This window comes from Perca fluviatilis, chromosome 24 (assembly GCF_010015445.1).
Source record: "Perca fluviatilis chromosome 24, GENO_Pfluv_1.0, whole genome shotgun sequence".
In the NCBI taxonomy this organism is placed as follows: Eukaryota; Metazoa; Chordata; class Actinopteri; order Perciformes; family Percidae; genus Perca; species Perca fluviatilis.
In genome coordinates, this window is record NC_053135.1 from 6,568,023 (window position 1) to 6,592,344 (window position 24,322).

The 24,322-nt window shown below is 41.0% G+C and overlaps 1 protein-coding gene across 2 annotated transcripts in view; it reads right to left on the minus strand.

Moving 5' to 3' along the window:
• The window catches only part of LOC120554588 (gamma-aminobutyric acid receptor subunit gamma-3-like), a 145,655-nt gene that overhangs the window by 40,774 nt on the left and 80,559 nt on the right, over window positions 1-24,322 (minus strand). The gene's annotated exons all lie outside the window — the stretch shown is intronic.

Sequence of the window (24,322 nt, forward strand, 5' to 3'; positions counted from 1 at the left end):
ACTCACCGTGGTTACTCATTCATTAATTTAAGAAATACCGATGAAACTTGCTAATGATGTGGGAACACAACCGTAACGAGCTTAAAAAGGGTGAAACGTCACTACCTTTACCCTCCGCGGTAGATGGTCGGGAGGGTGACGTGAAGAAGTGGCCTCGTATCACTTACGGTAGCATTTTTAGCTATTTTGTTGCTTCGGTAGCCTGTGATGGTACAGCGATGAGCAATTTGAAAAGCTCAGAGGCGCATCAATATCTTCACGGTGATAAAGTCGGTCGGGTGTTGTTTAAAGATGTCGGAAACGACCTCGTTTATCTAAAAGCGGACATTGAACCGAGCCGGAACCTACGCGTAGCGCATCGTAAGGCTTGGGTGCTAGCATCAGCGACAGGTGAAGTACAGACGGCAGGTTGCTCGTGTATTGCAGGGCCGGGACGATCTTGTAGTCATGCAGCGGCACTTTTGTGGAAGGTCAGTAAAGTATGGACTATTAGGGGCACAGACATTGTTTATTGTATTGTGATATTAATAATAAATGTTACCTTACTAAACTGAAATGTTTACTGTGTCATTCGTGTTCTGCATATGTTGTTTCGCTGTAGCCTTCAGTCGCAATCTTGTTGGATGAGAAGATTTAATTTCATTGGATTTAGGTTGAAAATGCAGTGAGGCAGGGCAAGACGGGGACGGCAAGCACAGATGTGCAAAGAAATTGGAATTCTGGTGTAAAGAAGAATGTAGGTCCGAAGAAGGTTAAGCACGTTAATTTTAACCATCGCAGACCTAGCTGCATATATCCGGGCCCGTCGCTACTTTCAATGCAAGAATTAAGCTGACCGAGAACCCGAGGGCGCGGCCGTGGCCGCGACCTGTCAATCGCGAGGTAGCCGCGCCCTAAAGCGTACCCTGCTGCATTGTCTATTTTACTCTGAATGAACGTCACGCTATATTGAACGAAACTTTAAACTAGCAGTTGAGACCATTAACTCGTTGGGAAAATGTTTACAGAGGTAATAATTCAAGGGAGAAGTAGGGTCATTTTTTACATTACATTACGTGTGATTTAGCTGACGCTTTTATCCAAAGCGACTTACAATTGCTGTATCAGCGGTCGCACGCCTCTGGAGCAACTATAGGTTAAGTGTCTTGCTCGGGGACACATTGGTTGATGTATGACGTACACCAAAGGCGTGCGTCTTATCCACTGCACCGTCACCACCCTAATTTTTCTCATCGGTCTCGCTTTGCCAGATCGTCGGCACAGCGTTCCGGGACGGGAGAAAAACGTGCTCTGGTTTATTGCCATTTCTTTAAACCAATCGCCGGTCGGAGCCGCTGCGAAGCAGTCGTGCGAGAGAAAACTCAGATTGGACGGATAGTCTAGCTAGCCGTCTCGATTTACCGCGCAGAGATCTGACGAGCAGTTAAGCGTAGTCCTCGTGAAGCCACCAGAGTTTAAAATTCCAACACAAAGAAAGCGGAAGGAAACGACGCGCATCCGGCGCAATCCCGGAAGTGGAACGTCAAGGATACAGACTATTTTCTCATAGACTCTATTAGTGCCCTATATTTAGAGAAGATACTCGCAGTCACACAACACAAGTGTAGTTGTTTTTTCCTCATGTGTTCTACCGCATAGTTTTACAATGCCAAATACCAGCTATGTCATTCCAGTTATAATCAATAATATCAGTAATCAGAGATACAACGCTACACGCTCCTCTGTGCTTGCTCCTTTGGAATGTAGGATTCTCGTAGGGTACAGATTTGATCATTGGCAAATTATCAAATATGTTTTATCAATATTAATAAAGTTATGAATATGGTTATTAATAACTTTATCAAATCGACAAACAATCAAAACGGGGCACCACCCTGCTTGTCAGGGACCAATAATCAAACTGTGGAACAGTCTCATTTCTGTAAAAATCCTTTAAAAGGAATTAAAGGAAGGGGTGATTTCGAGCGCGACCCGTTCGACCAGCAGTTATCACAACAAATACACCAATAATCACCAGCAACTGCTAATTAAGTATAATCGAATTTATTAACGTCACAATTATCAGTAGCCAATCATTAATCCTTCAATAATAAAACGTATATACATTTTACAATATCACAACCAAACAAAGCAAAAACAAAAGCAGCATGTCTTGTGGACACGTCTGTGTCTGTGTGTGTGTGTGTGGGTGTGTGTGAGTGTGTGTGAGAGAGTGAGTGAAAGGGGAGGGGCGGTGTCGAAATGTAGTTCTAATACAAAAACAACTCCAAAAATGGCTACTCCTGTGAGCTGCACAAAACCATTTAGCCTCAAGAGGGCGGTAGTGGTGCTGAGTGCACGGAGAGGGGGCTGAAGAAGCCGAGGTGGGGGTTGCTAGGCAACGCGCACGTTTATACCATATGCTAAATCACCTATTGGCTCTATACAAAACCCCCGTGGTTAAGTTAGCACGCGTTAGCTCGAGGCTACGTGGCTAGCTTGTATGTCCGTGTGGGTTAGTAAAAAGAACAGAATAAAGGAGGAAAAGAAAAGAAACACTCTGATCTTAGTTATAGATAATGGCCAGCTCCCTCAGCCACCCAGGTCTGGACCCCACGTGTAGTTAGGACAGACTGAGACTTTTGATTTACCGAGGGAAACGGCCACTATAACCACTCTAGTGGCTAACAGCTGATTCACCGCGATTATCTCGCGGACAGTAATTAAACTCCTTCAAAGGAGTTGTTTAGCAGGTAGCGCTTACGGTTTTAACCCAGCTACTTAACACAACAAAAATCAAACGGTATAATGATCAGTTATACATTCACAGAAACAGATTAGTAACCAGATATGGCCAATACATGATTACAATCAGATCACATTAATGGCCCAAACGGTAGCGAACCCTTTGCTCATTAATAACAAACCAAAACGCACTAGTTCTAACATCTGCCCAGAACTGTGTAAAGCCTTACGGTGTGCGTTGTTTGTCAGTTAAATCTCTCGCCAGAGTTTAACGATCCGTTTCGCCCAGAGCAGGGGACGATACGTGATCCATGTCGACAAGCAAGAAACAGAACGCCGTCCTTTTCTTGAATCCAGGCTGATTAAACCCGCTGCAGATAGAGGGAATACCCGGCCAGTATTTCCTCGGATCCCCTTTGTATATCAGACCGATATAAAATTGTCCCAGCTCAACTCGACCAGCGAGGTGATGCTGGCTAGCTAGTCCGGACGAGAGTGCTTCCTGTAGTGACCTGTGTCACCGTGGAAAGAACGAAGAAACACACAGTGCCGACAGCTTTTATCCTACCTCCGCCTCCTAGTGGCGGGGTGGTGCATTCAAAGACCCGACAGCCAATGGGAAAGCGCAACCTTCTCACAGGTGTGAAGCAGTTCTTTGTCTCACCACCAGTCTGCCGTGCCCTCCACGTGTTGAATGTAGAATCTCCATCTTAGGGACTCTGCTTCCAAGTAGCAGCCTGTAGGAGTTTGGTGAAACTGGCTTTGGGATTCACATGTAGGCCAAGATCCCTTTGTCTCTGCAGTCAACTCAATCTGAGCCAAATCACTGTTTAACCAGCTTCTTGGTCCCCAACAGGAACAACCACCCATTCATAATCCCATAACCGCGGTGTCTGTTCCCTGACTGAAATTGATTAAATTAAACATAAACAAAAGAGATGCTATACTCAACAACCTAATTGGAATTAAAACAACCACTGCGCTGATAGAACAGAATAGGAAAATCAAATGTGGACTACTAAACATTAGATCTCTGTCTTCTAAAGCAATATTGCTAAACGAATTGATATCAGATAACCAAATTGATTTATTTTGTCTCACCGAGACACGATGAATACGCTAGTTTAAATGAAGCCACTCCTCCCAGTCATAATAATACTCAAATTCCACGAGGCTCAGGCCGAGGAGGGGGAGTTGCAGCCATATTCGACTCAAGCCTGTTAATTAATGCTAAACCTAAACTAAATTATAACTCGTTCGAAAGCCTTGTTCTTAATCTTCAACACCCAACGTGGAAAACGGCACAGCCAGGTCCGTATTTTTATCTGAATTCTGTGAGTTCTAATCATGTGTAGTCCTTCAATCAGACAAAGTACTTATTGTAGGTGACTTTAATATCCGTGTGGACGTTGACAGCAATAGCCTTAGTACTGCTTTCAATTTGCTACTAGATTCAATTGGTTTCAGTCAGAGTGTGCGTGAGGCCACGCACGGTTTTAACCACACCCTCGACCTTGTGCTAGAATATGGCATCTAAATTGAAGATTTAATAGTATTTCCGCAGAATCCTTTATTATCAGACCATTTTTAATAACTTTTGAATTCCTATTACCAGACTATAAGAAATTAAATAAAAGTTTCTACGCTAGATCCCTATCTGACAGTGCTATAGCTAAATTTAAGGAAGATATTCCAACGGCATTTAACTCAATGTCGTGTAGGGCTGCAGCTATCGATTATTTTAGTAATCGAATATTCTACCGATTATTCCATCGATTAATCGAGTAATCGGATAAGAAATACTTAGTAAGAAATACTTAGTAAACAGCAATAGTAAATATTTATTATTGCTGTTTACTAAAAAAAAAGGAAACCTGTCGCTTGTATATATACAAAAGACTGGTTTCCTTTTTTAAAAAAGCAAAAAAATGTATTGCCAAATTCCAAGACCCTTAAAAAGAAATACATTACAATAGTACATTTTTGGTGGCCCAAATGTTAATATTTTTCACCCAATTCCCCTTCTTGCCTCTGGCTCTTTGCACTGGATATGCAAAAGAGCTGTTCACTGACCAGAGGGTTTACAGCAGGGCTACTCAACTACATTGTTCTGGGGGACACATTTTCAGAAGCCTAATACACAGTGAGGAGCATAGCTATATCTATGGTGAGGAGAAAGAATAAAGAATGCATGATGACTTCATTCACGTGCATATTAAGTAGCCATGCTGGGGGGAGGAGCCGGTTTGTCTCCGGCAGCAGCTACATTTCCAAAGATTAGAAGCAAACTAATAAAAAGTTACACTACAAACCGACAGCTTTTGTTTTAGCTTGGTAAAACATCGCTATTAGCAGAGTAGCATGTTGTAGGCTAGTTGTGTAAAACATCGCTATTAGCAAAATAGCATGCTGCAGGCTAGTTGTGTAAACAGCGCGGTGAACGAGAGCAGCAGACGTTAGCTACCTTGTGTTGGGTTGGCTCCGTGGAATGGATGAGTACACTGGAGGTTTATTACAGAGGTGATGTAGCAGCATGTTTGCAGCTTAAAATGATCCCAAACTTTCTGTCGTTTTCTCTTGCCTGTCTCTCCCTTTTAGACCCTCGCTATTTTCGTCTTCCTTCATTTGTAATATGGGCCGTCAGTCTTGTGTCCGCAGAAGCGCAAACCTCTTGTGCGCTAGTAATAATCCTCCGTGCGGAAACACAGTGAGCCGTACAACCTTAATTACATTGATTTAACGAAGCTTCGAGGCAAAGAATTTTGCTTCGAGGATTTTTTGTAATCGAATTATTCGAGTTATTCGAAGAATCGTTGCAGCCCTAATGTCGTGCCTTAATATAACAGAGGACCTTTATGTTAACTTTAGTCCCTCCCAAATGGATAATTTCGTAGACGCTGCTACGGCCTGCCTACGGACAACTTTGGACTCGGTCGCTCCTGTCAAAAAGAAGATGACGAAGCAAAGGAAATTAGCACCTTGGTATAACTCCCAAACTCGCAAATTAAAATAAATCTCACGAAAACTTGAAAGTTAATGGCGTTCCACCAAACTGGAAGAATCTCGTGTAGATTGGCAAGATAGTCTGAAAAATTATAGGAAGGCCCTCATAAAGGCCAGATCAGACTATTACTCAACACTAATAGAAGAAAATAAGAACAACCCAAGGTTTCTTTTCAGCACTGTGGCCAGGCTGACAGATAGTCACAGCTCCACTGAGCCTTCTATTCCTGGAGCTCTGAATAGTGATGACTTCATGACCTTCTTTAATGATAAAATTATAACAATTAGAGATAAAATTCATCACCTTTTGTCCATTTGGCGCAGGAGGGCTGGAGAGAACGATAAGACCCGATACATACTTAAGCTGCTTTTATCCTATAGACCTTCAACAATTAATGTTAAAGGTCTCTTCAGCTAAGCCAACTACCTGTCTCTTAGACCCCATTCCAATGAGGCTACTTAAAGAAGCACTACCCGTGGTGAACACCACAATACTAGACATGATCAGTATGTCTTTATTAACAGGTCATGTACCGCAGTCTTTTAAAGTAGCTGTGATAAAACCTATTCTGAAAAAAAAAAAAAACACCCTCGATCCTGAAGTCTTAGCCAACTACAGACCTATATCTAACCTTCCCTTTCTCTCCAAAATCCTTGAGAAGGTAGTCGCTAATCAATTGTGTGACTTTCTACATAAGAATAGTCTATTTGAAGACTTTCAGTCAGGATTTAGAATGCATCATAGCACAGAGACGGCACTGGTGAAAATTACTAACGACCTTCTAACTGCTGCTGACAAAGGACTTGTTATGGAGTTATATTCCTATCTTTAATCAAGAGCGCATTCTTTCAATTTGAGAGCATTTCTCACTGATATTACGTTCAGATTTTGTAATAATTTCCCTCAAAACCTTGCTCTCACACTCAAATAGTCACTGCTCGCGCTTGGATTTGCTCTGCTTGTGCTCAAAGTTTGTGCTCGCGCTTGGATTTGCTCTGCTTGCACTCAAACTTTCTGCTTGGACTCAGATATGTTGTTGTTTGGACAGATTTCCTGCTCTCAGCTTTGAACCTTCTCCTCGCACTCAGGCTGATTCTGCTCACTTGCAAAGTTTCTGCTCTCGGATTTCTCCTGGCGCTTGGATTTTTTGTGTTATAACCCTATCAAAAGTCAACAACCAATAGAATGCCAGCTGTAGTGTTGACCAATGAAATGATCCCAACCCCGTTGAGGAATACGTTCACTTTACAACGTCTGTTGAGGGGCGCCTGTAACCTGACTGTAACCAAGTTTATATCCCGCGCCCGTTTATAGCTTTATTATAAGTATAGGTCAACAATGTGCACAGAATGGTCGACGCACTTTCACCTGCACCCGTCAGGAAACGGGAGAAAGCTTTGAAGTGGGACGTATGAAGTTATGTCCACAACTAGAGGGTGAGTAACATAACTTAAGCACCTAGCTAGCTAGCTAGCATATGGCCTAGCTTGATGTCCAGAAACAAATAGACGTGGTTTAATGTACCTAAACAATGATCAATGATTACCAAATTTCTCTCTCATATTGCTCATCATAACCACTGAAAACTGTAAAAAAAAATCTAACCCAAAGTCCAATTATTATGGACGTTATGTGACTGATAACTGATTGATATCTGATTGATCATTGTTTAGGTACATTAAGTTACCACGTTAAGCTTTTTCACGTTAAGCGTTAGAATGTCCCGGCTGCAGTTGAGGGAAACTGTAGTCTATAACTTCCTGAGCGACTGATCCATTTTTGCCCCCTTTACATAATAAATATGGCTATGAAATGGAACATGAAATGCATAAATGAGGCAATACATATATAGGCATTAGTCATTATAGTTCAATAGCCTAAATACATATGTTTTACTTATATTTATTTCCGGGGACTTTTATTTATTCCGTCTATTTATATGCACGTTATATTCAACGGAAGTTTAGTTATCTCACAGGCTCAGACTAAAAGCAGCAGCAAGCCTGCCTGACATCAGTGCATAGCATATCACTGCAAAGTAAATAAAATATGAATAAATCACGAGCGCGTTAGATTCCCAGGTCAGCTAGAGCGGGTAACGCAGCTCTGCAGACGGACCAGAGTCAGTCAGCACCGGGGGAGCGAACCGCGGGGACCAAGCTCACAGGGCTGGTAGCTAGCTGCTAGCTAGCTGCAGCAGCTAATATTAGAATATTAGACCCAGCACCGGAGGTCTGATCCCCATGATTTAAAATGAAAATCAAATAAACGAAAAAGTACACGGACCCAGTCTGTTAAGTACAATTTCACCACTAATAAAACATGATATGCTTTATTTGCAACTTAAATGTTATTTTTTTAATTAATACAAAGCAAACTGAGCAGAAACAACAAGTATTTTGTTGGTTTGTTTCTCTTCTTCCAGGTGTGACTGAAGTACCCCTGTTGAGCTGCATCACAGCTGCACTATGTGCATGGACCTGTGCCAGTCAGCACATCACTCACCTGTGTGCAGAGGACAGGCAGCAGTAGCACAAACCAAGAAGGTTGGCAAGTCTGATAATAATGCAATTGTAAAAATAATAATAATATAATAGTAAAATCATGTTACATACACTTATGTTTCTTGCTTAAATTCACAGGGTGCACAACCAGGCCTGGGAGAGAAAATTACTGATGTCCACAAAACCAAATCAGAGAAGGTAAGGTAAGATAGTAATGATGTTAAAGCAAGCTATGTACACCTAATATATTACGTGTTGATGTCTATGAATCTGTCTTTAATAGGAGCATACTATACAAAGACAACAGTGGAGAGTTCCTGGATCGGTCTGTCCTCAAAGTGCCAGAGATCTACAAGGACTTCACCCTTTTCTGCACCATCAGCGTATAATCAAAGTGATAAAAGAGAGAACAAATTATTGTTTTCTCTGTTGACATGAATAGGTGCCTGTAATGTCTGCCCATATATTCAATCAATTCAATAAATGTTGATAAGTATCACTGATATTTCTTAAATCATTGTAGTTTTTCAGAGCAATAAGATACAGATTATTAAAACCATGTTCACATTTGCAACAAATTAAAACCCTGATCAAGGCAAATTGTTTTTTCATGTTCCATAACATTTATAAAAAAAAACAGTACAATTAAATTTACCAGAGCTGACACTTGGTAAATAGCTTTAATTTACCTTGTCAAAACAATGAGTAATTCATAACAAATTGCACAATATTTGACACAAAACCTTAAAAGTGTATGGTTCATACTACGGTGAAGCAGTACAATGTGCCTATAGGATTTACTGTAGCAGGAACATTGATATTGGCAAACAGATGACCCAGGTTCAGGTGAGTTTGTGAGCAGGGTTATGAATAAAGATAAGACAAGTATGGCAACACAAATTAAGAATAATTCAATTAAATAGGAGGTATGTACAACTAGTAGAAGATAAATTAACTATACAAGAGCAATTAAGGTAAAGTTATGAGGTGGCAAGCTAAAGTATAGTCAATAGCATGGAGTCAAGTCAACAGTGTACACCAGAATAATATATACGGTGATTAAGTAATGATACTTACTGTTGTCTGTACTAATATAACAACACAAAAAAATAATATAGTATTTGATGCAGTATGGAGAACAACCAAGTCCCATATGAACCCAAGAGACTTTAAGTGTAGCTGTTGATGATGTTCACTACAAACAAAACTTGCAGATGGTTGTAGTCTGTAGCCAGTCATACAGTAGGTAGATCTGGAGCAGATGGTTGTAGTCTGTAGCAAGCCGTACAGTAGGTAGATCTGGAGCAGATGGTTGTAGTCTGTAGCCAGCCGTACAGTAGGTAGATCAGGAGTAGCAGGGTGAATTCTAGCTATCATGGGTTGGTGATATGACACACAGATCAACAGGGGTCAAGCCCCTCAGCCCCACCTGGATGAAAAAAAAGTAAAACAAAATACTTGTTTTTTCAGTTCAGTTTGCTTTGTATTAATTAAACAAATAACTGCTATTTAAGGAGCAAATAAGAAACCATATCATTTCTAGATCTGTTTTTATTATAGTGATAAAATTGAACTTAACATTACAACGTTTTATACAGATTGCTATGAATCTATTTTCAAACTAATGTTATATGAAGGAATGAAGACTAAATTTTGATGAACAACACACAACAGTGATGCAAAAACTGACAAACAATCCAGTTTCTTGTGTTCTTTCAGTTATATTACAGTTTAGTTTTTACTACTGGCTCTAACATGAAATTAGCCAAATCCCAGGAACATGGTTAACCAAACGAGGAAAAAATACAAAGTAGGGTCATCACATATACACATACTGTCCGTCATATGTCGTTCAATCTAGCTAGCTATACAATAAAGAACATATATTTGTTTCTGGACATCAAGCTAGGCCATATGCTAGCTAGCTAGCTAGGTGCTTAAGTTATGTTACTCACCCTCGTAGTTGTGGACATAACTTCATACGTCCCACTTCAAAGCTTTCTCCCGTTTCCTGACGGGTGCAGGTGAAAGTGCGTCGACCATTCTGTGCACATTGTTGACATATACTTATAATAAAGCTATAAACGGCGCGGGGATATATAAACTTGGTGACAGTCAGGTTACAGTGCAGCCGCCCTCAACAGACGTGCTAAAGTAAAGGGAACGCACCCTCAACGGGGTTGGGATCATTTCATTGGTCAACACTACAGCTGGCATTCTATTGGTTGTTGACTTTTGATAGGGTTATAACACAAAAATAATCCAAGCGCGCAGGAGAAATCCGAGAGCAGAAACTTTGCAAGTGAGCAGAATCAGTCTGAGTGCCGAGGAGAAGGTTCAAAGCTGAGAGCAGGAAATCTGTCCAAACAACAACATATCTGAGTCCAAGCAGAAAGTTTGAGTGCAAGCAGAGCAAATCCAAGCGCGAGCACAAACTTTGAGCACAAGCAGAGAAAATCCAAGCGCGAGCAGTGACTATTTGAGTGTGAGAGCAAGGTTTTGAGGGAAATTATTACAAAATCTGAACGTAATATCAGTGAGAAATGCTCTCAAATTGAAAGAATGCGCTCTTGATTAAAGATAGGAATATAACTCCATAACTTGTCTCCATACTGGACTTTTTTGGACATACTATACTATGACTTTTTATCACTTTTTTTCGACATACTATACTATGAATTTTTCGACATAACCTGACTTTTTTTTTTAAGATAATTTTTTGGGCTTTTCCGCCTTTAATTGATAGGGCAGCTAGGTTAGAAAGGGGAGAGAGAGGGGGAAGACATGCAGGAAATTGTCACAGGTCGAACCCTGGACCTCTTCTTCGAAGGTATAAACCTCTCAGTATGTGTGCGCCTGCTCTACCAACTGAGCCAACCCCGGCCACACTATGACTTTTTTTGACATAGTTTACTATGACTTCTTTCAACATACAGTACGATACTATGACTTTTTTTCGACATACTATACAAGGACTTTTTGGAGACAGAGGTACCACTGTACAGTTTTCTAAGAGAAGTCTTTCTGCTGAAACACTGTGCTTCACATAAAGCATATCAGCTTTGTCATTGCATGACAAAGTCCCAACCATTTGTCTGCTTAAAATACTGGCAAATTCAGCACCATGTCCATGCCATGGCATATGAAGCTGTTGGCTCTGCTGAAATGGCCTCATAATCTGGACTTCAATTGTCCTATTGTTATTAAACCTTCCCAGTATTCCATTAAAACTCACTGTAATTCACCTCCACACCACTCTGTGTGCTGTTCGCGCCCTGCTGGTTAATTTGCACCTCTTTGTCTTTCTCTATCACTCTGCCCCTACCTACCCCTACTGCTTTGATTTGAAAAATAGCGGAGGGAGATAACTCCGAGAGTTAGAGCAAAAGCTTCCAAAGTATGGGAGTATTTCAGGCCAACTGGTAAAAGAGTTGTCTGCACACTGTCAAATTTCGCTTGCTTATCACGGGAGCACAACCACGCATCTAAAAAGGAAACACACAGGAGTTGATCAAGATGTACGAAGCGTTTTTTTTTTTCTTCCTCCATGTCACCTCCGTAAAGATAACGTAAGCATATGATTATTAATGAAACGGCGAGCTAGTCTGTACTGTTTAACTCTTGAGAAATACAATGACAATGATATAGTCTTTGGATGTTAAACAGGCTACTTAGACTTTGGCAGTAATGTAGTGCGAGCAGCACAGCTGTGTGCCTGGCTGCTTTCAGCGCAATTCATTAGCAGAGCTAAGCGGGTGAGTTGCTTTATAAAAGTGTATTTTTTTGGTCTTGTAATTTACAGGAAGCGGTACGCCGTCTTCGCAACTCGGAGACAAATTGTAGGCGCTACGGACCGGAGCAAGGGTAAGATTTAAAGAATATGCTTTCATTGAATGAATTTCATTCATTCTGCCGTATAAGGACCAGTGATGCCACGTTACGCGTTACTCTAATCCTACCACTTTTTTCAGTAACGAGTAATCTAACGCGTTTCTATTTCTAAACCAGTAATCAGATTAAAGTTACTTATCCAAGTCACTGTGCGTTACTATTTTTGTCATTTTCCTTAGTAAAAATATATATTTTTGCTTTCTTCTTGCATCTCGGGGAGTGAAGTCACATATGCGACAAGTCACGTTTTCAGCATGTGGACAGTTCATGTGTACCACGCAGCGACACAAACGTAAACAACAATGGAGGGAGGAGAGAGAGATGCGCGTTTTCTAGCTGGAAATACAGTTACTATTTTGAGTTTGTGTCAGCTAAAGACGGCAATATTAAGGTTCGTTGTACACTCTGTGCTGGTGGCGACAAAGTGCTATCTAGCTACGAAAAAACTACGTCAAATTTGAAGAAACATTTGGAGTCGCAGCACTGCTGTCAAACTTACAGAGCAAGTCCCACAAGGTGGTGCGAAGCAGAGAGCAGGAGGCCCCCCACCACCCAAACAACAAAAGCTGGACTTCGGTGCAAAACCAGTAAGTGGGGGAGAGTTGAAGAAGTTGGTCGGGCAGTAGGCCTATGTTGTAGCGGAAATGCTGCCCTTAAACACGGTTGACTCTCTCTCTTTCGTGCCATAATAAACCAGATCCCTACTACTGGCAATGCCGAGCTGCCTCACAGTAAACCGGTTGTCATTTTTATGTTGAGGCTGTGGGGGTGTTGTCGGCAGTTGCTGAATGTAACTAATAAAGTAACTTGTAATCTAACTTCGTTACTTTTAAAATCAAGTAATCTGTAAAGTAACTAAATTACTTTTTAAATCAAGTAATCTGTAAAGTAACTGAGTTACTTCTTCAAAGTAACTGTGGCAACACTGATAAGGACATCGATATGTTAATAGATACCGATCTTAACCGTACATTTTTTTTTTTTTTTACAGACTAACCTCGCCTCATAATGACGCCATTGTGTTCAAGTAACTTTTACCGTTTTATCCTTCCTTGTTTAATTTTACTGTGACTTACGTTTTTTTTATTCATAGCCTACCACTCATTTAATTGTTTTCCAGCTGCCTGTAAGACATATTACGAGACAGCACGCAGGAAGTTCAGGTAGAAAAAAACAGATCTGGCATCGCGGGCAGAAGCTGTGACGAGTTCAGCTCGGAGTCGGTCGAGAAGAAAAGATGGTAAGATTAGATCCGTTTTTGGTCAATGTGAATATTTTTCAGGTGCATTCGTAGATGTGTTGTGTCCATATCGCGCAGTACTGATTGTCTTTATTGATTGATTTTACAGCTGCTGGAAACAAGACAGAGTGTGCTGGCTGCGGGTGAGGTGGACATTTGGAAGTGCGCCACCATAGACCTGATGATCCAAAATACAGGGCAGAGCACCACGGAAAAATGGACCGAATTGAGAAAGAATGCCGCCAGTTACCTACAGCTCCGAGGCGGCAGCGGCAGGCAGACGGTTGAGGTGCTGTAGGATTTGGCTTCTCAAGAGTGTGGGATATTTGTTGTGTGTGCTGTGTGTCTCCTATGTTTTTTTTCTGATTGCATTTGTGTTTTGTGTTAATAAAGCTCTCTCTTTCAATAAACAGCACATTCCTGGCAAATTATTTTCCTTAGGATAACAATGACATGAATATACAAAGTAGCATATATGAAAAATAAATAAATATAATCTCAGCAAGAAAAGAAACGTCCTCTCACTTTCAACTGCTTTTATTTTCAGCCAACATGTGTAAAACGTATGAACATAAAAAGATTCAACTACTAAGAACTAAACTGAACAATGTTTCACAGACATGTGACTAACAGAAATGGAAAAATGTGTCCCTGAACAAAGGATGGTCAAAATCAAAATTTGCAGAATGTTACAGGGAAGACATTCTCCTCCCTCATGTGATACCCCAGAAATGTCGAACTTGCAGGTGCCTTGGTGGAAGAGTGGTAACATCTCACAGAAAGAACTGGCAAACCTGGTGCAGTCTAGGGGTGCACCGATCCGATATTAGGATCGGATATCGGCCCCGATATTGCAAAAATAGCTAGCAGGTTTTTTTTTTTTTTTCACACTCCGTCGCAGCACCGGGGCCCCTGTTAACTGCGTACCCTTCTCACTCATGGTAGTAACTTTATAACACAACAATTAATAACCCACAACTAACTATCTTAAAAGGATAAAACACTAAAGCATATAACAATTTGAGACTTAAACAGTTTCTAACACTAATAATTTTACATTTACAAATGTAGCTACACCGCCGAATGGCATGCTGGGTAACATTACATCTGCTAGCCTAGCTAGCCAGGTAGCATAACAGTCTGTTAAGCTGGGAGAGGCTACGGTCGGTACTGCACAAGAACCTAGAAGAAAGTTAGCTAGAGGATGAAGAAAGACCGGAGATACACCAGAACAACATGTGCTCAAGAGAGGAGCCGTCTGTTGTTCCCAAGTTTTTTTTCTTTCTAACAAATCGGACATAATTTAGCCACGGTTGTTGCCCGTCGCTCTAACGTTACTCGGCCGTGCTAACGTTACTGCGCTAACGTTAAAGACCTGTCACTTCAAGCATGCACCGGAGCAACGTTATGAACGCAATCCACCTCCGGTCCCGCTACAGAACGTTGAGAAAGACTGGTTCGGAGCAATGATTAAAACTCTGGATTTAAGATGTCTTGCCTCGCTGAAATACGTCTGCCATCCTACTAACGTTATTCAAACAGAGAAGGAGGCTGACAGCGGAGCTACGTTCAGTCCCCCACTACAACCACACTACAACAACCTAACTTACCTGTGGCCAAGGTAGTGGTTATACAGTACTAGCTTACAACTATTTAGTTTTGAAAGGGAAACGGTGTTAAAGTTGTTTGTATGTGTAGGCTATTCATTTGATTTGAGTTTATTTTACTACTTTGCAGTTTGCACAATACAAATAGTTTAGCTTCTGTAACTGTGGAGCCAAGCAAACCCTTAATCAAAGCTTTTAGTAAACATGATGACATTAACATGTTTTTGTGATATTCTATGTACTCCTGCCAGTAGAATAAGCCATTATAAACCTATATAAAGGTGGCCCATTATTGATGGCCCATTATTATGTGTGTAAATTTATTTTAAGAAGTTTGATTACATTATATTTTCGATTTGAATGCACAATTGTTTTTTAAATAACAAATAAATAAGAATTCAATATATTACATCTATGTTATTTTGTCTTAGTTAGGAAAGTAATGTTTAGTTAGGAAGGTCTGGTGCCTTTAGTCTCTTCCACATGGTGGAAGGAAGGTATGATGTGGAAGGTATACAGTTTATTATTAATTCATTAACGGTATCGGATCGGTATCGGGTATCGACAGATACACAAAGCCCTGGCATCGGTATCGGGACTGAAAAAGTCGGATCGGTGCACCCCTAGTGCAGTCCATAAGGAGGAGATGCACTGCAGTACTTAATGCAGCTGGTGGCAACAACACATACTGACTGTAACTTTTGAGTTTGACCATCCTTTGTTCACGGACACATTTTTACATTTCTGTTAGTCACATGTCTGTGAAACGTTGTTCAGTTTAGTTCTTAGTAGTTGAATCTTTTTATGTTCGTAACGTTTTACGCATGTAAATTGGCTGAAAATAAAAGCAGTTGAAAGTGAGAGCACGTTTCTTTTTTTGCTGAGTATATATATATATATATATATATATATATATATATATATATATATATAATTATTATTGTTATTCTAATGACCCAGGGTGACCAATAGCCTAACCCATGACAGACCTGCCAACCAATCACGAGAGATTTGTCTTGTTTAAAAGTAGTGGTTTCATCCAATACTGAGTGAGGAAATTCAAGCCAGGCCAGACATTCTCTGGCCAGGTGTGGCGTCGCTGCTATTCACATGCTAATTAGAGCCATTAGCACCTCCGCGGGAGCTCTCCACATACGTCATGGTTCATTTCCGTCAAAATGTGGCACAGACGAACGCTACGTTCACACGCTGTAAATTGTCGTCAACTGTCAAAAATTTAGGGGGATTTCCGGGCGTTTACGGGGACGAAAATCCCACTTTTCGTGCAGCGTTTGGTAGACTTGTCCATGTTTGCGATTGGTCATATGGTGCTCTTTTATGTGGACGCGCACGTTGCCAGATTGGGAAACCCTGGGTTGATTGAACTAGTTGTTAACCACCGTCGTGAAAAAGGTTACGCGGGACCGCGGTTGTTAGTTTTGTTGAAGCCGGGTAATGGAAATAAATCCAGGGCATGTTGACAGTGTTCAGACTAATCGTACAAACTCGACTTTGGGGTCAAGGGTAGTCAGATCCAGACGGGTCCTTGATGTGAATGCCTCCATAGCTTTTGGGAGCCAAAGTGGCAATTATGGGTATTATTAATTACTTCCAGACTGGTAAATAATTATTCCAATTGGAGATAACTTGTGTTTCATTGTGTCATCATTGCCATTATTTAAGAAATAACTCCTCATGGTGTCCTGAAGGAGAATATTTTGCTCGCTTGGTGAAATGAAATCAATTCTTTAAAAGCGAGATGAACCCAGTGACATTAATGCCCACTGGGGGCATCGATATCTACTGCTGCGACACGCACATCATTCTCGTAAGACGGCGGCCTCTCCCTCTCATCCTCTTTCTCTCCATGGCGCATCTCACCCCTCCTCTCTTTTCTCTCTCTCCCCCTGTCTCTTTCATCCTCATCTCCCACATGTCTTTCATGGCAGAGTGTGCCACTGTTTTTGCCTGTGGTTTCCATAGAGACAAGTTGCTCCCATCTATTTCAAGCTACCTCCTCTGGTCTTGGGCTCGTCTAGACTCTCTTTTTCACCCGTTAATTAGATTTAAGCGCCAAACTAGGTAAATGAACGACAACTCTCTGTTTCTAATACCTTACACCCTACTACCTGTTCAAATCCCATTGTGAATAAACAGTGTGATCTCAAGAAAACAGCAAGTGCATTGACAACACAGTTTTGTTTGGGTTTTTCTCCCCCTATCACAAGCTACCCACTGGCTGCTCACAGTTTGGGCTGCTATTTCAAATCAAGGTCACAAGTTTTCTTTGTACAGTTTAATTCATTCCCTGGGAATTGTCCCTTAATGATGCCATAGCAACTGGGCGATTCCTATCTGTGCAGGTGATCTGAACAACACAAAGCCTCACATCTAAAACATCAGAAAACAAGGGCTGTCGAATAGAAGTGAGAAAAGCTCCAGTGCATACGCCTGTGCAGAATAATGACAGTGTGATCACAGCAAAAACAAAAAAAGAACAGATTGGTTTTTACATTCATTTACAAACTAAGATATCAAAAATACCATGGTATTTTGCATAAAACTGTCATAGATGACTAGTGCCACAATATGCTAACAAATATCACGTTGACCTTTGTTACGTGTCCAGGGGTAAACCAGGTGTAACCGACCGCAGCTTGTGTTCATGGAGTGTCTATAAATAGTACTGAGGAGTACCAGTCAGGGATCATTGGCTGGGTCACAAGACTGCATGGATTTTATTACTAGACTCATCTGTCCTTAAACTTGTATTTAAAAGCAGTGACGTTTAAGTTTGGCTTTAAAGCAGCAAAGACTAATTGATTATTTGTCAACTATTAAATTAATTGCCAACTATTTTGATAACCGATTAATTGGCTTGAGTTATTTTTATGAAAAAAGTCAGAATTCTATGATTTCAGCTTCTTAAATGTGAGTACTTTTTAATTTCCTCACTTCTCTGTAGACTGAATCATTTTGAGTTGTGCAACGTTGTGACATTTTATAGATCAAATAAGTGATCGATTAATCGTGAAAATAATCATATTCATCGACAATGAAAATAGTCGTTAAATGCAGCCCTATTTGGGTTTGTCAATATTAAAACTGCAATTTGTAACTTGTTTGTACTATACCATCAAGCTAAGACTATGTTTAGCCTCATTTTGGCCTGTTTCAGTTCTCTGAATTACCAAACCACAGGGTGGGTTTTACTATTGTATGTATCAGTATTTTGTATTTGTATTCGTTTTTTTGAAATAGCAAGAACAAAGATTAGAGATCACAAAAGCCCCAAATAACAGTGACTATATATATTCTGACAAAGTAGGCTATGTTAAATTGAAATTATGCATTAAGAACAGTTGAAGTGGAATAAAAATGCGTAATATTTGCAAAAATGAAGGCGTTTCTGTTTTGAGCTGTGAAGCACTCCAGCACATTTTCCAACACATCAACACAGTAAAATGCAGCGTACATCGGAGCTGACAGTTTCCTCGACGGGAGCTTGTTTGTTGGTGGTAATTATGCTGATGTTTTCAAATTAATGTGCTAGTGATTGAGGTTAAAATGCTACACATGGCAACTTCCATCTAATCTGATTAAAGGTGTTTCACGCACACTGTCGAGTTCTTGACTTAAAGATGCAGTAGGTAAGTCTTATAAAACTAACTTTCTGTCATATTTGCTGAAACTGAGTATGTTCCAGTAGAACTACATGAATTATGTAAAAAAAAAAAAGACAGCTCCTCTGGCACCTCCTACAGCCTGTAGTGCCATTGGCAAAATTCCACCATTCGGTTGATTTTCTCCAATCAGGGCCACAGGGGTGGTCTATCTGCCTGTCAATCACTGCTCAGGCACACGCATATATAGCGTTCTCCCCTCCCCCCTCCCCGCGCACGAGCTGCAGAAAGGTTTTCCAAAACTCCGTGAATAATGGAGTGGCTTTTCAGAGGTGGTGTGGCTGCAGGATTTTAAAGATCTGAAGAACGATGTAGCCACATTTCCTCTCAACCGGTAACATAATTACCATGAATGATTTATCTTTCACTTGGTTATTAGTAGTCAAAAGTCCACAAAGCTACGTTGCTGAGGATGATAGTAACGTTAGCACAGTGGTCGGTCTGATATGATGCTGAAATGGCTAACGGTAGCCTGCTAGTTAGCATCGTTTTACTGTTGGTGAGTAAAGTTGACGTTGTGTTGGTGTTTAGTTATTGAACATGTTGTCTGACATGCCGGCAGTTCTGTCAAACTCCGTTGTGTGGGAGGGGCTTAGGAGACGGTGTGGGCTGCAGCAGAAAGGGAGGAGGAACTGAGAAGTTGTCGATGTTCAAATTTGTTGGCAAAGTCCTGGCTCTTCACAATCTTACCTACTGCAGCTTTAAAGCCGCATCTCGGATGCATGTAATCAGTCAGATGGCCCTACGCGGAGACACTTGGGACTAAACGGCCTGCAGCGTGTCCGCTCTCCACTATTATTTATTTACTCAGCCATGTATTTTTAGATGGTCTGCTTATAGGACACGATATATGAGGCAACTTTAAGGGCAGACAACTTCATCGTAATGATACTTTAATTACAATATACGGAGTACATTTTATTTTGTTGGATGTAGCGACTACTAGCATTAGACCCAAGAAAAACATGGCCGATCATATAGCGAGTTTGTCTCTGTGATGAATAAAGCATCCTATTTAGATTCCTCCATCTCTTCCCCAAAAGTTGTCTCTATACTACAGCCTATCTTTAACTCACTGTCTTTTTGGTAGAGTTCCCATAAGGAACACTGTCAGCTCTTATACCTAAGCTGACATATCACCATTGACAGGCATTTGTGTGAATGACGGCTCTCACAGGGAAACCTTGGGTTTTAAAATGTGTTTTCCCCACCACACCCATATCATGAGAAATGAGCTTCTTTTGTTGCCAGTGCTTTCTGCTAGCCAGGGCCCATTATTTGAGATGAATACATCCTAAACCAATAGAGAGTTGTTTGAGTATTGGAGCACTTTCTTTGGTTTTTCCAGTAAAAACTGTGGATAACTGAGAATTTCCTCCCTAGAAAAACTACATTCACTCGTTTCAGCAAATGCCCCAAACGATACACATTTACAATCAAGCAGCCCTATGCTGTAGTGTCAGTCGGGAGTAAAGGATGATTTGAAAATATATCAAATTGATCGCAGCAGAATTCTTTTTATTCTTTGCTTTCTTCCTTGTCAATACCTGGCGCCGCTGCCTTAAGCAGAAATAAAAGAGCAGGCTACACGGGTCTGGTAAGCTCACCAAATTTTTCCAACACCAAAAATATCAGCATTGCTAGATTTAGAGAAAAAACATGTTTTTTGTGATCAACTGGTCCTTTAAGTGAACTTGTGTGACACTATGTCATATTTATTAATAACCTGTGTAGCACGATGATTCCACCCATTTTAAAGGGAAACTTCACGGATTTAGCATTAAGCTTTGTATCAGTAGAAACCCGGTAGTATTTTTGAACGACCGTGCTTTCCTCCCTCATGTCCCCCTGAGAGGGGAGATCTCTGTATTGTGGGTCTGGAAAAAAGCCTCCGATGACGCAAAATGACGATTTTTGCGTAATCTGAGGCTTTTTTGCCCAGAGGCAAAAGACTACAGCCTGTATTAGGCTTTTTCCGGAGATTGCCGAGGAAAAAACGAGTGTCAGCCATCTTGAATCCTCGCTTAGCTTCTCAGCAGGAGAAGAAACTTTCCCCAACCAAATTTAAAAAAAAAATTTGTGTAAAACCCCCCCCCCCCCCCCCCACCAGGATACATTGGTACAGATCGGAGAATATGCAGGACACTTTATTACAGACGCAATACTCCACACACTACGCGAGCTTCGCCCGCATGGAGAGCAGCGGTGGTGCTCGATTCCTGTGGCCGGTAAAGAGACCTCATCAGCGGGGAGCGTTGAACGAGTGTGCCGGTGGAAAGCTAACGCTAGCCAGCCACCTGTTCCACCAAAACTGCTTGCAAGTGTCCGCTCATTAAACAAACTGGACTACATCCAACTTCAACGAAACTCCCAACGTGAGTTCAGAGACTGCTGTGCTGTGTTTTTGTTGTTGTGGAAATATTGCTGTACCTGACAATCCAACCTGCTGCTCTGTCACCGGGTAAGACTACTAGTGGAGGTGGGCTGTGTTACCCCGGACTGCCTGTTGCAGAAATGGGGTGATTTGTATCCAACTAACTGCTAACTGCTGGTGGAGTTTGTGACTGTAAAATGCCTACCATTCTAGCTACATCCCACGCAAATTTACGGCTGTGTTTATACTCAATGTTTATACCACAGCCCACCAAGAGCTAAAGCTAGTAGCTATGTGTTAGCCTTTTTTCATGGCTTGGTTGAATTCTAATGTAGAATGCGGTCTGTTATTTCTTGATAACAGGGTCTGTTATTTCTTGATAACACATTTTCTGGCTTTTCTCGGCCTAGAAGCCACCAATTTCTAAAAGAATTTGACATTTCTACTACATAAGTGACCCAATTTAAATATATATTCATCTTTCCAATGGTGAAATATTCCTTTAATTAACTACAGTTGTCTTTTACCCTCTCAAGTTTCTACATTCAAAACAAAACCCCCCACATATTTCACCTAGATGTACAAGATTTGGTAGGCAGATGTATCAGACTTTTAAAAAGCCTCTTGGAGCCATTCCAATGACAACCCATTGTCATTGCTGTACAATGACAAACAGCAAACTCCTAGATAATTAACCAGATCCGCTTCAGATTTGGTCAGCACAATCTAAAGACCTCTGTGATGCTAAATTACGAGCAAACAAGCTCTTGTGCCCCCCCGTATCTCTGTCAAGAGCCATCTGAGCTGCAAAGATTGAGGTCTAATGGGAATCAACTGGAGCTCTCCTACTTCCACCTCGCTATATCCACACGTCCTGCTGCTGAAGTAGCAGGTCACCCGGAACATGTTAGCAGCTTGCCACGCTGCCTTTAGGGGTGGGGGAAGCACCATCACCTGCCTTTTTCTTGGACTTCAACCTCTCTGCGATCCGACCAATCCCCCTCCCTCCTCCTGACATTTCTCCCTGCTGCTACATGCCAGAGGCCTTCACTTTACGTTACACCACTGTTTTGTCCCTCTTGCGTGCCCAACTTCTCTTCCTCTTATCTCTCCTTTCAGCCTTGGGATCAGGGCTTAGGTCAACCTGACAAACGGGGGCGATGTCCTAGAGAAGAAAGGCTAAATTACTTTTTGTTGTTAAGCTGGATGTGGATGTTTATCATGACTGGGGCAGCTTGCGTCTCTGCGCTGCCTGTTGTTTAAGGGAGATCACAAGCCTTTCTCTGCCTTTGGTCATGTATCACACCTCCACCCACGTACTGTAAGCATTTACTGCTTTTGGCTGTGGTCTAGGCAGGCACGCAGACAGGTTGACAGAGTGATGGAGAGACAGACGGGCACACACACATTGTGAGCAGAGTGATACACATTAAATAACAGCCACAGTAGCAAGCTGCTATAACTGTGATGCAATGACTCCGGATTTTTCCTCCACAGCCTAGCCAAATAATATGAAGTACAACCTCTCCAGTGTATCTTAATCTAATCAGCTTTTGGTTAAGAAGCAAGACATCAGTAGTATTTAAACACATATCTGTAGTGTCTGTAGAAACAGTTCTAAGCATACTCTGAAAATAAACCTTTGTGTTGGTGTTGGCTCTCGCTGTCTTCACAATGTCAACTCTCATCAACCTAATAGCACAAAGGAAGCTGAGCAGAACGCACAACACAATCTCTTATTATAAGCTTTCATTAACAGCACGTGACAAAATGCTCCATTTGGCCCAGCTCTTACGCGAGTAATAATGCTAGCTTATTATTGAATTCGATACAACATGAGAGGACTTTATTGTTCCATATCTGTGAACTTTTTTTCTTTGGGCTTGATAACGAAAAGGGACGGAGAGAACTCCAATATAACTTCTTTATTACCGCTGAGGCGTTCCAGATGACCTTCTGTGATATTGGCTGACTGGCAGGCTGATGAAGGGCAGGTGGGACTGAGAGGAATTAAAGTACTTTACAGTTGTGTGTGCTGCTTCTGTGCAAGTGACATGGGGGGTGAAGCTGGCTGGAGGTTGGAGAGGTCGGATTGGGTTGAGTTCTTGGGTCAAGTGAGTTAATTAGATAGAGTCTAACCTCCTTCAACAAGTATTACCAAAGTGCCAGAGAGCAAGGAAAAGGTCTGTTTGTCAAACCTAGTGGAAGTTTTAAGTTGCTGTTCTAATTTATACTCCAGTTAACGTCACAATTAGAGCTGTAACAATTCAAAATTGTGCTGTGCAATATAATGGTCTCTTTTAGACAAATATAAAAATATTTATTTATTTATTTATTTATTACTTTTTTGAAACAAATTGAAGTTTTGAATATTCCAGGCTGCATATTTTGGTTATATATCACTGATATGTGACCCAGATAATGTAATAACAAAGCCTATGAAATAAACCATGCCTCATTATTATCATAAAACATAGTATTATTTTCTTAATTAAACATAAAATTGACAACAGAACAAGTAAGTAATAATAATATATAGTCCTCTGGAAAAAATAAATAAATTGGCGGTGGTAATGGTGGGCAAAAAAAAAAAAAGGTTTCTCTGGCTTGAGTCAGCTACTGCCCAGGATGTTTGGAGTATGGCAACAAGTGACAGCTGCCGCTAGCATAGCATAGCTCAACGGTCCGACCAATAATCACTGATATAATAACAATTTGGCATATCCAGACAGAATCAACAATTACCATCAACAGTCGTACCCTTTAGGACCTTATTTAAAAGGTCCCACGACATGGTGCTCTTTGGATGCTTTTATGTATATTTATCTATATAAATTATAAAATTAGTGGTCCCCTAATATCTGAAGTCTCTTTCCCATAATTCAACCTTGGTGCAAGATTCCAGATCTGAGCTTTCATTTTCTCAAAGGCAGAGCAGGATACCCAGGGCTCGGTTTACACCTATCACCATTTCAAGCCACTGGGGGACCATAGGCAGGCTGGGGGAACTCATATTAATGTTAGAAAACCTCATAAAAGGGAAATTTTCATGCCATGGGACCTTTAATGTAAGCAATTAATTGCGATTAAACAAAAAAAAAAGAAGCAAATACGTAAACAAATTGCGATTAGACAATTATGTAATAATTGCTGCAGGCCTAGTCACAATCAAGTCTACACCAGGGGAGTAAATGAGCAACCCCTCACAAATCTGACCTGACCGGTTGAAACTGCTGAATTAAGAGAACAAATATTGATACGAAGTCAGTGAGAGCAGGTCTCTGTAATACTAGTA